This window comes from Canis lupus, chromosome 13 (genome assembly GCF_011100685.1).
Source record: "Canis lupus familiaris isolate Mischka breed German Shepherd chromosome 13, alternate assembly UU_Cfam_GSD_1.0, whole genome shotgun sequence".
Lineage (NCBI taxonomy): Eukaryota > Metazoa > Chordata > Mammalia > Carnivora > Canidae > Canis > Canis lupus.
The window spans coordinates 61475823-61493789 of record NC_049234.1 but is presented as its reverse complement, the minus strand read 5'-3'; the positions used below and the strand labels follow the sequence as shown (position 1 = coordinate 61493789).

Below are 17967 nucleotides of genomic sequence, written 5' to 3'. Positions count from 1 at the left end.
ACTTTTAAAATTAGGAAAATATTGGGGCACCTGGGTGGCTCAGTGGTTGAGTGTCTGCCTTTGGCTCAGTCATGATCTCGGCGGGGTCCTGGGATAGAGTCCTGCATTGGGCTCCCTGCAGGAAGCCTGATTCTCATTCTGCCTATGTTTCTGCCCCTCTCTCTATCATGAATAAATAAATAAAATATTTTTAAAAAATAAAATAAAATTAGGAAAATATTAAAAGGATAGTACATGTAATCAGTAAAAAACATCAAATCATATTTCAGTCTCTCCAACTTTTTTGATGCTTAAAAATTATGAGTTAGTCTAATATATCTAAAAGTAACTAATGTCCCCAAAACAAAAAATATGACCAACTCTGAATAAAATAAACTCAAGGAGCCCAGAGCTTTGCCATTTATCCAGACATTTCTTATAACAAAGAAATGTTGCATGTTACCAAAAGGTACAAATTGGAATTTTAGACTAATAGTTCATCAATTGTTACACTGAGGTAGGTCAATTACTAATTATATGTAATGCAAAACACAAGTTAATCGCTTTTTATGTATGCATTTAAATGCATATAAATCCAAAGAGAAGGGAGTAGAAAGAAAACCCGAGAGGGAACTTGATAGCAAAAGAATGAAGACAGGCTTTGATTTTCTGCTCCATTACTTATTCTATTTTATTGCTTCTTGCTCCATGTTGTTTGAACTACAGAAATAAAAACACAAGTTTTATTTTATTTTATTTTTAAATTTTATTTATTTACTCATGAGAGAGAGAGAGTGAGGGGCAGAGACACAGGTAGAGGGAGAAGCAGGCTCCATGCAGGGAGCCTGACGTGGGACTCGATCCCAGGTTTCCAGGATCATGCCCTGGGCTGAAGGTGGCGCTAAACCGCTGAGCCACCGGGGCTGCCCCACAAGTTTTATTTGTATGAGAGAAAGAAGAAAGAAAAAAAAGAAGAAAATGAAAAAATAAAATAAATTTAGAAAGATTTGGTTCAAATCAGGACCACCAAAAACCTAGAACAATCTCTGAGTGGACACAACACTTTAGAAATGGGCAGCTGCTGCCATAGATAAACCCACGTCGATTTAAGGTAAATGACATTATTAAGCCTTTCTCAAAGTGAAAAAGCAGAAGGGACTACCTTCTCCAATCCTCTCCATTTCCTCTCCAATCAATGGTGAAGAATCATGAAAAGGAATTCAGTTCCACGATTGCCTCCTCTCTTGGGAAAATCAAGGTAAAGCCCCTGAAAATCTCTTATATTGCTATTACAAAGGATCTGAATATTCCAAACCAAAGGTAAACCAGCCCAGAGTGACCACATTAATACCTAGGGTATTATTTGCAGCGCCAGAAATTTGGTTTTAATTTGTAATGAGGAGTCTGCCTCAAAAAGGAGTCAGACTAAAATATTACCAGATACAATAGAGTAGGAGCTGAAGAATGCTTACCTCTAAAAGGAGGTCCCAACTGTTAAGCCAAACTGCCAATCATTCCAAATTACATCATAATGGCAAAGCTTCAGCTATTACCTCGAAAGAGGATGCCACTTTGATATATTCTTTGTACACCACTGACCATCCAGTAAATAGACACGGATTTTGTGGATAAAAACCATGATGTTATGTGACAAAAACTTTCAGATCTGTTTATGCCTTGACCCAGCAATTCTACTATTTAGAATTTATCCTGAAGAAATATCCATGGATGTGCTCAAAGATTTAACAACAGAAATGTTTGATAAAGCACTATTGATGGTAACCAAAATGAGGAAGAACCCAAACTCCAAAACAGGGAAATGGTTTAAGTAATTATAGTACATCTCTACAATAAGCCATTAAAAATAACATTGGGTTTGTTATAAAACTACATAACAATCTAAAAAGATGTTCATTGAGACACTATTAGGAGAAAAGAGCAGACTTTGAAGATAGTATTTATAGTATGATATCATTTTTATAAAAAATATGTTTTAATATACAAACTTAGGAGACTATACCTAAAATATTAATGACTACAAATTCTATATAATTGCTATGTTTTCCTTTTTTGCTTATCAATATTAATTATATTTTCTTTAGTACTTATATATACCACTTTTACAGTAAGAAAAATATTTTTGAAATAAAATACATAACTCACAAATCTACATCTACAACCACTATGCTCCTAAACTTTAGTCCTTTGTCTCCAATTATTTCCTACAGAAGTGAGTTCTGTTCTCCACTTCTATCATTAAACTTCTTTCCCTCAGTCTTCCATATCTAAAAACTTAAAGCCAGAATAAGCATATTTTATAATTCTAGCATACCTAAATGCTCAAAACTGTAGAAAGGAAAATAAATAGTCTCCAAAAAGTAATGAGTTGTAAAGAACATTTTATAGAACAAGATTGAAATTTTTGGAGAAAAAAAAAAAACTATCTTTTTGACCAGTGATGTTTCAAATTAAATATAGCTGTAAACATAATATTTGTAACAACTGCGGGTTCCATTCATTCTTTATATATCATTGGCTGAAGAAAGCCAATGACTTTTAAGGCAGCTAGTCCTAAAGTTTAAATTAAAAGAGAATATAAAATGAGATAGAATTAAGTTTGGTAAGGAGTAATCTGTCTTTAGTCCTTAAATAGGTGGCATGTGTATCTTCTATAATTAATGGCAAAATCTCCCTCACAAGCAGTTTCCAGATGCCTTACTTAAACTACAGCTAATCAGTCTCTGATTCATCATGTGTACAGGAATGCTCTCCTAACAGGCCACACTTGCTAGCTCACTGCAAAAGAAAGATTACTACCCCCTCTACTGCCATTAAAAAAAAAAAATTTTCAAATGTGTTTAATCTCTTCCAAGGCCAGTTGTTGACATACATTCCTCCCCCTAGTCAGGTTCCAACCGATGTAAAGCATCCAAACATGAACTTACATCAATCCATGATCTACTATGAGTCTACCAAAGTCACCAACAACCTTAATCACGTGCCAAGGGAAATAACAAGGAACAGGCCACTCTAGAATAAAGATGCATTTCATACCTGTCAGGGGAATCTGTTCCACTGTACTATTAGACAGCTTGACAAAGGAAACCTTTCCTAAGTGGAGAATTTGCCTCTCTCTTAATCTCATAGAAATCTTACTGCCATTGAGCTTAATTTTTCCAAATGTTACACCTTCTTCCAGAAAGAATTTATGGTAGTTACTAATAGTCTCCTGGTTCTGGAGGAAACATGTAAACTATCTCCAGAAATTTCTGTCAGGTTAAGTTCTCCTTTATAACCACGATGTAACTGAGGAAGCTAACTTTTTACTTGGAATTTATCATGTACTCCAAAACCAATTGTGTAATAATTACCTAATTCCTTCATTAATTCATGAAAGCTCACCCTTTCTACTGGCTCACAGTAAAAGAAAACTCATACTTGAATGAGTTTCTATGCAAAGACTCAGAACTTAAAGAGTGCCAGGGATATGTCCTGGGTTATATATAATGGATGCCTGAAAGCCCAAAACACATGAGGTAAAAAGAAAAATTAGTTACTCTCAGTGTAAGAACTAAGAGAATTATCTAACTGATCCTGAAGAGCCACCATTCAATTGACTTTGAAGAAGGAGGTTTTCACCTAACACCAGCCATCTGTGGACTTGAGAAGTCAGCCCAGTGGAGCTTGGGGAACCTAACTGGTCTCCAATCACTATGCTGTTAAAGGTATCTTTCACTGTATTCTATAAAATCCTCTTTATTTCTTTCTGGATTCTGTGTTGGCGACACTTTTGCTTCTCCTAAGCAAATGGTTTGTTTTTAATTCATTATGCCTATAAATTCAGTAAGTAATCAAGTTTTGTATTTTTCCCCAGCTGGAAGAAAACTTAATAACAAAAGTGAAGCCCACATATACCAGGTGACCATGACTGCTCAATGGTTTCTATTTGTTCTTCTTGATTCCAGAAGTCTCTATCACTCCTTCCCCTTTCGTTTCTCATTTATTTACCTTTTTTTTTTTGTATTCTTTTAGATTCTATAATAACTATATGTCACCTTGGTTCTTTCTGGTAATAAGATGGAGTTCAAATAAGTAAATGTAGAAAGTTATTAGACCTTTTGAAAATTACTGGCTCGATTCACTATACATCCTATACTAAACAGCAGTTTTTGGGAAATCAAGAAGAAACACAACACCATATGCATCACAGTCAAGTATTAACTGGAAGAGATGAGCAGAAAATTTTCATATTCCCATGCAATCCAAGTTTAAAGCACAGTTTCCAGTTCACCTATCTAAATTACATTATATAGAGCACTAGAAAACAGTATATTTCATATTAGAGAAGCAGCACAAGAAATTCATGTTTTACTAGAAGAGACATGAAAAGATATAGAAACATTAAATCCTCAATTATAGGCAAGCTATATTTAGCCCCTCATTAGTTCTGGGCAACTACCCCCTGAACATAACAAAATATGAGCTAAAAGAAATAAAAAATTTTAAAACCCATCTATACTTTCATCCATTCTCAATTAGTTTTTGAAATATGATTATAAAATATTCAAAATCACATATCACATATTTAATTCACCAGAAAAGCACCACATTTTCATATAATTACATCCAAATTAGATCATCTTATGCCTATAATTTCAGGTTTTATAAATATAAAGGAGACCACCACTAATTAGTTGAAAAGGAGACAGATTGAAAAGTTTTTCTTTCTACTATTTTCTCCCTCTGAGTCATGAAAAAGTTTCTGCTGCCTTAAAATTCAAGTTCTTCACCATATCTAACACAATTGCACCTCCATTTATTCAACTAGACTGATGATATTTCTTATAAAATGGTTATGTGCTTTTGACATAGCATCAATAATATGTCATTAAATGTAGAGCTTTGATTCAGTCTGACCAAAATTTCTTTGGTGACTCCACTTCCATGTAAATTAATATTAATTATTTTTATAAGCTTTAATCTATTTTCCATAATGCAACATTTGTGACAAATACTTCAAGATCACCTATTAGCATACACCAAATAACAGTACCCACGATGATGCTCTCCAATACTGCTTGGGTTTTACATTTTCCCCCAGATTTTCCCCAGAGCCAAATATGATCTTATGAACCCAAGTAAGTCCAACAGTTCAGCTTTGAAAGTTTCTCTCTCACATAACAACACATCAAATCACTTGATCAGTCTGTAGGTATACAATAACTCTAACCTCAATTCCTTCAAGTGACCTCATAATTTTTCTTGAAATATTGAAGACCCAGATACCCAGTCACATGTGCTAAAGCAATTATAGAAGGGATTATTTATTAAACATTAATCTTGTCATGGCAGAGTACCTAGAAAAATCCCTGATGCACTTTTCCACTGAAACCTTACTGGAAACACATTTTTCTGAGTCTCCAAAGATCTTTCCCTTAACAAATCTGATAGGCCTTTCTCAAGCCTCCAATCCCCTTGACCTCTATGCTTCATTTAGCACTGTTGAAATTCTCTCCTCGCATGGTTTCCCTGGATGTTCTCTGTGTTCTTCTACTACCTCTTTGTCTCATTTGCTGACTGTTCTTTTTGCCTGCCTCCACCCCCTTGGCTGGCAACAGCTTGAAGGTTCAGAACTTGGCTCTCTGCATTTTTCCCTCAGTATTCACCACTATGAAGCCTACACCAGCACTAAATTAGCTATCGCCTTTCATAGATGCCTCCAAAATCACCCATTAGGGCTTGACATCTCTAATTGTGATTCCATATCCAGTTATTGACCATCTATTCCATATCCAGTAACTGACCAGTTACTGGTCATCTCAGGCTATGACCCCTGACATCCACAATGTAACATCGCAAAGACAGAGCTCATTTTTTTCCCACCCCCTGAGACTTTCCCAGCACCCCCACACAAAGTCCTCATTATCTTATACCTGGATTACAAAACACTCCCCTAGCACTCTTCCCACCTCTAGGTCTACCACTCCAATCCATCATGAACACTGCTGCCTAAATAACTACCATATCTATCAATTTCAGCACATAGTATACATTCAGAACCTATGACATGTTCCTACTGCCTGCTCCATCAAATCACTAATAAAATTAATCACAAATTATCAATAGCCATGGAAGTTTCATCTTGACCAAACCAATGTGTTTAAGAACCACCACTTATGACTTGCTTATTGTCATTTCCAAATCTGTGTCCTCGCACACCTTTCTTCACACTCTTCATCCTCACTTCTATTTGCCAATTTATGTTTCTCTCTTTCTTTATTATCCAGTTCAAAATTCAGTTCCTTCTTCCCTTATCCCCATATCTTTACCACCTCTCCCCTAATTGCTTGATACTTAAATATTCAACTCACGCTATGTTCTTTTCACTTATTGATATGCTTCTTGGCAAGTGATGTCAATTTGTGTCATATGTACATGTTATCTTTATCTCTGCTAGATTACAAAACTCCGAAACAAGGAATATCTCTTACTTATAATAATATTTTAGTGCTTGTAGAAAAACATCTATAACATTTTGGTGCTCTGTACTGTACATGACCAGCAGTTATCCACTAACTAGTTGTTAATTATAAATAGTGTCATGTTTGGTCAACGTCATAATCCTATATCCAGATCCTATAAGAAATACTACACATTCAATGCACATTTCAACCAGTAGTCAAAAGAGATACAATTTTCTTCAATAAAAAGTGTTAAAATATTCCATTATAGACCTTTTTTCTCTTCAGATTAACTTTATTTTTTTTATGCTCTCCACTTTAACTCATCTACTTGCTAAAAAGAAAAGGAATGATTTCTTACCTAACCTAATTACTTGCTCCTGCCTGTATTGGAAGCCTGGCTCTCCTATCTACTTTGCTTAGTGCTACCCTCACAGGCATAAGAAAGCCTATTTTCAAGGTCAGCCTAGGCCTCTCCTTAAGTCCCTGGAGTTTGAGAACCTAGAATATAATTCCACCAGCCACCCAGAAATCAAGAAGCAACCTGCATTTGAATGAAAGATACAAACAGTCATACATATTCTGATGTCAGCCATACAAAGGAGAAAGAGAGACAATTAGAATTGACTTTCTCTTACTCAGAATGGAGTGAGGGAAAAAGCAGAATACTCTGTATAGCATCTCCATGGAGATTTTTAATTGGATAAATAACTGAACTATGCAAGATGTCTCAAGTGAGGATATTGGCCTGGTGGCTCAAGATGCCCTTGAAAGCTCCTACAGAGGCCCTACCCTGCATTTGCACTCCTGACTCCTTGTTTTCAAGCCAAATCATCAAGAGCTGCATGGTCTGTATCCATTAGAAAGCAAGGCCTCTGACATTTTCAATGACTCTGACTGAAAGAAAAACATTTAGCAAACACAGGCCTAAACTGATGTATCCCAGATCTTCCACTCATTGCTTTCAATTAGGGCACCGCGCAAGATACAACGAATTTAAGTAAGACTCTTTCTGAATGCTGCTTCTTTATGGCAAATATAAATATTTATATTAATTAAATAGACTATCAAAACCAAAAGGTATTAATATGACATCATTAAGTATTAAAAGCCAGATGGATATGGACAGTTCCTAAATGTACTTTGGTAGATAGAGAATTAAAAGATATCAGAACAATATATCAGATCCTGGGAATTTCTGTCACGATCAGTAATAGATAATACAAGCTATACATAATGAAAGCTTGACTTTAGATTTAAAAAAAAAAAAAAGATGCTTCAAGTCATTTGTTCACACTGAATCTTGGTGAAATTTCGTAAATAGAAAATACTTTGTTTTGGTCCATAGTTCAGAGTAGGATACAGAACAAAAAAAAAAAAAAAAAGAATTAAGCATTTTGTTTTTTTCTGTATTAAAAATGATCACTGGATTACAACCAAAACTATCAAAACCAAAATTTTTAATTTCAAATTTCATAAGGAAACCCAGGATAAGTACAAGATCAATGAAACTTATCCAGGGCGGGGGTGGGGGGAAGGGAAGCCCTAGCACAACATAAGATATATCTGATGAAAGCAAACTTCTGATTTAAAACACTAAGGCCATACTGTACACTGAAGATATAGACATGATCACTGCCAAAGGCATAAACATGAAGGGTTAAATGCCAGTTGGTATTAGTAATGAAAATATGATCCCATAAAGGAAAGATTGAATGACACCCAAAAGCCAATAAAACATGGGACAATTCTATTGCTTCTTCAGGAAGAATGGCTAACATTATTAGAATGTATGTAGACCAAGACTTAAGCCTTTCTCACCCTTTGTACTTTCACAGTGACTGAAGACTATAAAATGTCCTTTTTACCAATTTTTCTAAAAAGGGACAATTTCCTTTTATTTGGTTTTAATTTTTATACTTTGAATGTATACTTTCCTTCTAATTAGATCTCCCAGTTACTTTCTGTTCTTTCTAGAGCGAGTTATATAGTATGGCTTTGTATAATGCATATGGGTAACTTGTAATGTGCACTGGTAACTTGCCTAGAAATACTACCACTCATCCTTCTGAGAACAGAGACATCTAATTAGAAGACTGTAATCAATCCAGGCAATCTGCCTTCACACTACCCAGGGTAAGAGCATGAACTCTGGTGTCAGACAAACCTAGCTGAAATCTTGGCTCTGCCATTCACTAAGGGCATGACCTGAAGAAGTTACTGTTACTTTTAACCTCATCTGGAGCCAATTAAAAAGAAAAGGTTGTGAATCTACAAATAATAACATTTATTTCACAGTGTTTTTAAGAGAGGATAAACAGAATGTACATCATGGTCCCTGGCACATGATAAATCCTGCCTAATTTTCAAGAAAAATAATATAGGTAAGAGCATCACTTCTACCATTTATTCATAACCTTAAACTTTCTACTTCATAAAATGTAAATAACAATACTAAGTGCACAAGATTGTTACAAAGATTGATGAGATGTTGTCAGTGAAAATACTTCTTGACGGTATATCTATACACAAAAGGTATACACAAAAGGAGGGTAACATTATTCTGCTCAACTTAATAAACCGAGTGTTTCCCAGATGCTATAACCAAAGGCAACATATAATGCTTGACCTGACTTTGCACAAGGTTATAGAAACTGCTAGTGATGATTCCAGTTTGGTTAGTGTTTCTCTATCTCAGTAGGGCACAAGGAGAAACACACACGAGGGGAAAAACCAAAGTCTCCAAAGCAAATGATCCTTTGACAATACAATACAAAGCATCTAAGTAGGAGAGTAGGGAAGTAGAAAGTAAATAGGAAAGTAGGGAAGTAGGAAAGCATCAACTTATACATTCAATGCTTTTCAACGTTCAGTCTTCTGACCACTTGCAAGAGAATGCACACAGGGTGCTTTTATAAGACACTTCTGAGCAACACCCCAACCAGTTAGTCAAAATCTCTGGGAGTGAGGTCAAGAATCTGAATTTTTAACAAGACTCCAAGAGGTCTGGTATCCAATCAAGTTTGAGACCTTCTGCCTCAAAGTTTTGTTACAAAAAAAAAAAAAAAAAAATCACAAATAAGCACAGTTAGTACTTGTCATTATGGAAAACTGTTCCCCCCCCCCAAAAAAAAAGGAGGAAATAGATCTCACCCCAAAATTTTAATCAAAGTACAAATTTTGAAATGGATGGGGTACACAAGATTTTTAAAAAATCAAGATTTTTCTCTCACAAGATTTTTAAAAAATCAAGATTTTTCTCTTACATACATCTTTTCAATGACATTTCATAAAGTAATATAAACATTGATTTACAACTGGTCATTATTCAATAGTCCGGTTTCCCTGTGCTCCAGATACTGGCACTTGCTTCCCCTTAACACTTGCACACTTGTTTGTGCCAACTCTTTCAACAAAAGTTAAAAATCAGCATACTTCAAGTTCCAAGGCTTCATCAAGCCCCAGCCTTCACTGAACTTGCCTGAAACACAACCACCCATCTTTTGAGGCTAGCGACATCTAATGAGAGGATTATAATCAACACAGGCAATCTGCCTTCACACTCTCCTGGTGAACCTGTGGGGAGTATCTCCACTCAGAATACTGCTGACAGTGCTTAGTCACATTCACACCAGTTCTTTCAGCCTGAAAGGTTACCAGGAACCAGTATGGGTTCACGGAGAATGTGCTATACCAAAATAGCCTCATTTCTCTTTCTGATTAAATGACAGCATTATGGGAGGGATTGGGGGGGGAGGCCCCAAGAAAGGCCCACCACCACTTCCTCAGGGGCAGAGGAGCTGGAGATTTAAGAATTGGCAATACTCTTTTAATGTAGTCACACTTACATGCTGGGAGAGTCATGCATCCCTAAGGACAAAGAAACAGCATTTGGGATGTGCCCAGACCTCATCCTGCGTCTTGTTCTTTGGCTGGTTCTGATTTGTATCCTTTATAATAAAACTGCAATCATTAAAAAAATATGCTGCACTGAGATACAGAAATACTAACCAAATTGGAATCATCACCACAGCATCATTAACCTGAATTAAGCAAAATATCTAACTTTACCCCATAACTAACTTACTTAGTGGTTACCTTATGACAAGCCCTTGAAGAAGCGCTTTAGGCTTTGGTCCCTCATAGAGTAAACAAAGAATGACATTTGTATGTCACACTCAAGTAGAGAGATAAAACTACTTGACACCTGGGTCCACTAAGGCCCTGCCCAGCTACCCAAGAACTGCAAAGATCCATTTCTCAGTACATCTTTAATCTATTGCTGCAGGATGTCAGCTGGGAAACATACTCCAAGGAATATCACTCCATAACTACACAATGGTCTAACCATTTTCCCCACTGAGGGCACCAGTCTGGATATCAATGAGTGAGAGATGTAGATTGGCAGGTATTTACCCAAAGTGACTAAAGCAGGAAACGCCAGAAAACCAAAGAGGACTAGAGGACTAGTGTGAAACTGGATATAAGAAGAAAACTCAAAGTATAAGAAGACAGAAATATACAAGAAAAGAATGAGGAGCAAAACCACTCACGGGAGCAAAGAGGTTCCAAGACCAGGATGTATAAGTGGGTCATCGTCTTCGTTTAAAGGCAAAGGTTCAGAAAGATGTAAACACAAAGAGAGCTGACTGATGAACCACAACCAGCTCAGAGAAGTAACGCACTATTCTATTTGACATTGTTAGCAATGACTTGGAAACTTAGAATAAGCTTATAAAAACATCGAGTCACCCAAAGCTAAGAGATTTTACAATTCCTTCTTATTTTCAAGGGTTATCATGTGAGAAAAGGAAAAGGGATTAATTGTATTATGAAGGGCACAATTAAGACCAAAGGGTCAAAAAACCACTGGAAGGCTGACTCTGATCCAATGTAATGAAAGGCATTTTAACAATTAAATTTGTCCACAAATGGAATGGACCACAGTGGGAGCAATGAGCTCTCTGGCCCTAGGAGTGTGAATTATGGTCAGCTGGAAAAGTCGTCACAAGGATTTCTGCTTTGATGAGAGAGAGAATAGCTGGCCTTTAAATTCTTTGTGCTCAAAATTCTTCAAAAAATATTTTGGGAGAAACCAACTCTTTCTACCATGAAAGGAGTAGTAATGAATCTGGCAAAGAGTATAACATCTAAAATGATCCCAGGCTGAATTACAAGTAGAAGCCCTTTATTTCCATTCTGGGAATATAACTGATAGAGGCTTATTTTTACCTATGACATCATACTACTACTAGCACTACTCCTATTACCCTTATCACCATGGGTTAAGTTTCCAACAGAAGTTTACAGACTTTATAAGTCAAGACAAAGACAGAAGAAAAGGACCCTATTCCTGAAAGCTCACTACTGAGAAAATATGAGATGATTGTTCACTCTCCTCCTTCAGCATAGAAAAGTAAAAGAAGGAGGGACCTGCAGGAAGAGGACTATAAAAAGCTCACTTGGGTCTGAAAGGATGACACCGTGGACCAGCCTGGGATCAGCTTACACTGAAGTTCAGCTTGCACAGAAGTTCCCTAAGACCTGGAACACATACAAAACCAGTGGAAATTTTGTAGAAGAAGAGTAATCAAAGTTCCGGACCCAATCCGATTTCTGTAAATAGCAATAAATTATTAACAAACAGGTACAGTTTGGTGGTCAACAGGCATGAATCTTAAGAAAAGAAAGTGGGGATGACAGAGCAATAATGTTGACTCAAAAGCCACTCTCCCAACAGCCTAAAATTTTCTTCCCTGAAAATGACATACAGAGACCATGGACTTGCACTTATAAGACAAGAGTGGCCTTCATACCAGGTCCTGCAGAGATTCTGCTGCCTGCCCACATACAAAGACTAAGACATTCAAAGCAATTGAGGCAGAACTAGTTCAGTCTGTGTGATTCGGAGAAGCTCCTTCTGTGAGTCAAATGTCAGGACTGCACACATTTCAGCTTCTAAAGACACTCTGTACCTAGATCATGCTCTTATTCCAGGAGACATCACCATAAAAAGGCACATAAAGATCAAAGATAGAAATGAGGTTTTCATTAAAAGGCTTCCCAAGACAATGTAAGAGAAATAAGGATCAGGGGAGGAGGAGAGAGAGGATGAAGGTCATAAAGATATTAAAGAAATATAAAACACATCAGCAGAGCCATGGTCATTGTTTGTTGCTGCACAGAGCCAGAGCAACAGTTTTAGGTTGTCATAAAAGACAGAGTGGCAGGACATTGGGTAGGTATTTACATAATAAAATTTTGCTCATCATATTTATAACCAAGTCTATTAGATATTAGACCTCAGCTTAAATGTATTGGTGCCATTTTCTTTGCATATTTGAAAAATCCAGTCACCAGTCATGGGTGTTTCAATCATTTATACTGAGTGGCATGGTCGTGGTTCAGTTAAAATCAGCTTTAGGGCTGCTTTTTTCCCCTAATGCAGCTACTTGTTTATTTGCCATACACTACAATACACTGGCCAAATGGGTTGTTTTCTGGCTTTCCACTGAGCCCACTTGTAACTTTACCAAGCCACAGCTTTTTCTTTCCTAAGAGCTCAAATAGTTTTTCCATTACTTTTCTGTTATAACCCCAAAGTCAACTTTTCAAGGTTTTTTAACAGGGTTCATTAAAAAGATGCTCTTTTTCAGAACTTGTACCACTGAGCAAGAACTGATATTCTGAAACAAGAAATCTAAGAATGAAATAACGTGCATCATGCAGTCATCTCACTCAGGAAATTAAAGGGAAACAAAAAACAGAGAAAATAAGGCAAATGCCCCTTACTATTAATCCCTGATGTTGTGTATTGTTCAAGACAAATCAACAGACTGCGTATCATTGGCAATACTAAGATATTTCTAATGGACTGTCAACTCCAACACACAATATTTAATGTGGCAAATATTTCTGAGAGAGAATCAATCAATTAATCACTGTGGCATTAGATACATGGAAATGCTTGACACAATACATATTCTATATATCAAAGGGGGCATTTCCACAACGCATTACAGTTTTAAAAATGCTCTACTGAACATCAATTATCATTTCTCATATCAAGGTTTTATATTCTAATCAAGAGAAAATGAATGCTGAATCGTAATCAACTCAACAAGAGAAAATGCTGCCATTTCACAAAGAAATTTCACAGAACTATGAAATACCAATCTGGAAGAGATCAGCTAGGGACCAAGACCCTGGAGCTCATATTGATTATCTAAGTTACAGGAAGCCATAAAACACTTATTACAGGTCTGGCAAATATTTAATCCAGGCCTCCTGATATCGCCTTGCTGCTCTTTCTTCTACATGATGTTCTCCTCAGAACAAAATTCAGATGCACTCATCTTACCTAATCATTCTTCTGCATTGTATTAAATATGAAGTCAGACTCCAACGCCACCTTGCAGACCTTAAGTAGAGCCCTGCACTGTGACTCCAGGCCCACTGCAGGACCCTCAGTGCCAAACACAAGCTATAGTGCCTGCTTTGTCGTCCAACTCCCAACCAAGGACAATACATTCAAGTAGCAATCAGGAAATAAAATTTAGGATGGGAGATGTAAGAGTTCTTTAGATTCCTGTTCTGTTTGGTATCTTCTAACTCTCACTTATTTAAGTATTCAGCAGCACCCCTCAAAAAACAAGGTATCAAATTTATATTAACTTTTTCCTTTTTATTTCTTTGCAGCACCCACTTCTCTGCAGGAGATATTGTCTGATATAAAAAGTACACAACATAACAACTTTGCATGGACTTATTACACCTACACTTTGATGTAGACAATAACTGTTAAAGGAAAAGATTAATTTTAAAAACAAACCTTGGCCTAAACCTCACCCCTTATACAAAATGTGACTCAAAATAGATCACAGATTTAATTGTAAAATTTTCTTGATTTTAAATAACAACAAAGGGAAAAATCATCAGAACTAGGACTTAGTGGAGAGTTTTTAGACATGATTTAAAAACCCGTAAAAGAAAAAAACTTGACAAACTAGATTTCATCAAAACTTAAAACTTTTGCTCTGTGAAAGACCCTGTTAAGACAATGAAGAGACAAACTATGGGCTGGGAGAAAAAAATTTGTAAATCACATATGAGACAACTCATACCTAGGATATATACAGAACTCTCAATAGTAAAAAAAAATAAAATAAAATAAATAACCCAATAAAAATGGGTAAAATATACAAAGACATTCCACCAAAGAGTGTATATATAAAGGGCAAACAAGAATATGAAAATATATCCAACCTCACCAGCCTTTAGGAAAATGCCAGTTAAGATTATCCCTATACACAAATTAGGCAATCCAAATGAAAAGTAGTGACCCCATCAAGATACTGGTGAGGATGCAAAGAAACAGGATTGCTCATACATTGCTGATAGGAAAGCAAAATGGTACAACCACTCTGAAAAATAGTTCGGCAGTTTCTTAAAAAACTAAACACACATTTACTAAACACACAGCTGAACAAGTGCACTCATGGCGTTTATCTCACAGAAATAAAATGATGGCCATTCAAAGGCCTGTACATGATTGTTCACAGTAGCTTTTTTTGTAATAACTTGAAAATAGAAATAACCAAAATGTCTCTTAGTAGGTAAATAGTTAAACTGTGTTACACCTATGCCATAGTTTTCTACTCAACAATAAAAAAACAATTTGCGACAACTTGGATGGATCTCAAGAGCATTACATTGATTAAAAAGAAACGAATCTAAAAAGTTCACATACCATATGATTCATTTATATAACATTCATGAAAAATGACAAAATTATAGAAGTGGAAAACAGATTAGTAGGTGCCAAGGGTTGAGGAGGGTGTGAAAGGGAAGGTTGTAACTATAAAAAAGAAGCCCTAGGAAGGTCTTCGTGGTTTGTGGTGGTGGTTATGTCAATTTAGACAGGGGTGATAAAATGACATGGAACTATATAACACACTATAGCATACCAATGTCAATTTCCTGGTTTTGATATTACACTCTTATTATATAAGATGTAACCATGGCAGGAAATGAAGTAAAAGGTACATAGGACCTGTATATACTCTCTTGCAACTTCTCGTAAATTGTTATTTTTTTCAAAATAAAGTTTCTTTTTAAAAAACTATATTATTCTAGTTTGAACTGCCACAGATCATTCTAGACTGAATGCCACAGTCCCTCCCCTTGGAAAGGTCTCCACCTGAACTTAGAACTCACTCCATCACTAACTGCCTTGGAAGCTCTAGTTCTACCCCCATTTGCTTTCATTTTGCTCTTCCAGTGTCTCTTAGCTTCAGAAGAATTTGGCAGCCACATCCTCATGGATTTGACCCTCAACCTCATTCTTTCTGAAGAAAGAAGGAAAATTTTTCCACTCTTCTAAAGTTCTGATGTTGGTGGAAATTCAAGTTATTAGAAACTGCTGCCCAATAACGGAAGGAAATGTGGTAGAGAAAACACTTGTTTGAATGCTAGAGGCCTAGATTAACTCTTCAGGCCACCTTGGCCAAATCCCTTTTCCTCAGTCACCCGATACATTAAATGTGGAGGCTTAACTGTGTAATTTATATGTCAGCCTCCCATCCATTACTACTGCCCTCAAGGCACTATGAGAAAAAGAAGAGCTAAATTTCAGAGGAAAATCTTACTATCTTGAAACTCTGAAAGGCAGAAAATCAGTTCTAGAATGTACTTTCATTTAATCATCTCCCTGTCACCATTATTTTAGGGAAAATTACGATAGCCAGTTGGAATAAGTCACAAATGGAAGGAAAATGCTTCAGGAAAAATTGTAGAAAGAAAGGGACAAAACTTTTCAAGGCATTGTGCCAACTACATCTCCAGGCTAAATGACCCTTTGCTCAAGACAGAATTGTTCTTGGGGAGGAAGAAAAACAAAACAAACAAAACAAAACAGTGTTCTGTTATTTGGACTTATCTTCCCTATTCATTTGATTCATTCATATATTCACTCTGGTGACAGCTCAGGGCAACTCAGAAAAGACTGCCTCTGGCAACCATGGAAGTAAAGGCGTTTCCTGTGCCTGCATCCTTTGGGGCCACTCCTGCTGTTGCTGTGAAAGAATTTTAAAGCATTTTTTTCAATCAAGGAAGGAAGCAAAAGATCCCCGGCCTGTGAATGAGCTGAGGACATTTCTCCAAAGGAATCAATGAAAGACAATAAAGGGTCATTTGGCCCTAAGGGACACCCTGGAATAAAACACAGAATCTCTAGCAACCTACTTCAGACTTTTTATTTTATTTTGTTTTATTTATTTCCCCTCTCTCTCTCTCTCTTCTTATTTGTGACTATTTTTTTAAAAAAAAAGCTCTTTTTGACAACTTTTAACTGATTAGTTTATCTAGTTTTCATAAAACCTAATTTACAGTAGAATGTGAGAGCTGAAGAAAATTTAGAGATTACCTCTACAAAACCCTCATTCCACAGCTCAGTAGATTGAAGCCCAAAACCATCAAGTAAGTGCCCAATGTTAAAGAGCTGGTGAGTGGCATAGCCAGACTAGAACGCTTCTGTACCAGCTCAGGGCCCTCCCCACTTTACCACAGTCCACCCTCCTCCCTTGCAGGCTGGAAAGAAATTCTACAGAGTTTGCTAATTAGAGCCTCAAACTTCTCCAAAGGTACTAACTGCATATAAGAACACAAATTCTGACACCTAAATTACCCAGGAATATTCTATTTGGTGACCCCCATTCCTTGCCAAACTGCTCTAATTCTTCATGTCTAATTCTATTTGAGTGGACTCAGAACATAGATTACCCCATTCTGAGTTGCCGGGCAATCTTAGATGGCACATATTTATTCAGAGTTTATAATCTGCTGGTGATAGGCAAAACAATTCATATTGATTACTTCATTTAATCATCACAATCACTCTGAGTTAGGTAGTATTAGCCCCATTTTTCAGATGAGAAAACTAACACTTAAGAGAAGTTAGTAAAATGGCTCAAGCCACACATCTAATCAAGTCAATCTGATTTCAGCATTCAAGCTTAACCAATATACTTCTCAAACCTGCAGACTTCTTATCACTTGACTATTCCTTCAAAATGATATGCCAGTTTTTTCTTGATCAGCATGCACATCTAGAATTCTCAATCCAAAACTCAGCTTAAGGATCAGGTGAATTTTAGGCAAAAGTATGCTACTATCAGTCCTTGAAACAATGTGCCCTACCCTGTGAAGATGCCTGTCAAGAACAATGTCATAAGATTGAATTTTCTAGGCTTTTAACCAACTTTTAATTCTGTGGATTGAAACCAACTATGAACCAAACTACATGAGCTCAGTGGAGCCTCCCCATCATTTGATTCTTTCCCCACAACAAGGATTACGCTGGGCAAAAGTGGTCTCCTCCTAAGTGAGCTAGCAATCTTACACTGTTTTTTTGCATCTCTGCCCCCATTACTAATTTCTATTTTTAAGGGTTTAAAATGTCTTGCCTATGAACTGGTTGCTTTGTAACCTGCAACACAGAAAAGGAATATGATTTCCTTTATTCAATCCA

The 17967-nt window shown here is 36.5% G+C and overlaps 1 protein-coding gene and 1 long non-coding RNA gene across 6 annotated transcripts in view; one reads left to right on the top strand and one right to left on the bottom strand.

The window, feature by feature from the left end:
• SLC4A4 (solute carrier family 4 member 4) overlaps positions 1 to 17967 on the bottom strand; it is a 343382-nt gene that overhangs the window by 238293 nt on the left and 87122 nt on the right. The window lies entirely within an intron of this gene.
• Positions 3411 to 16683, top strand: LOC102152554. The gene is made up of 3 exons (XR_005369085.1): positions 3411 to 3704; positions 8739 to 8824; positions 14139 to 16683. It is a non-coding gene; the product is annotated as an uncharacterized LOC102152554 (long non-coding RNA).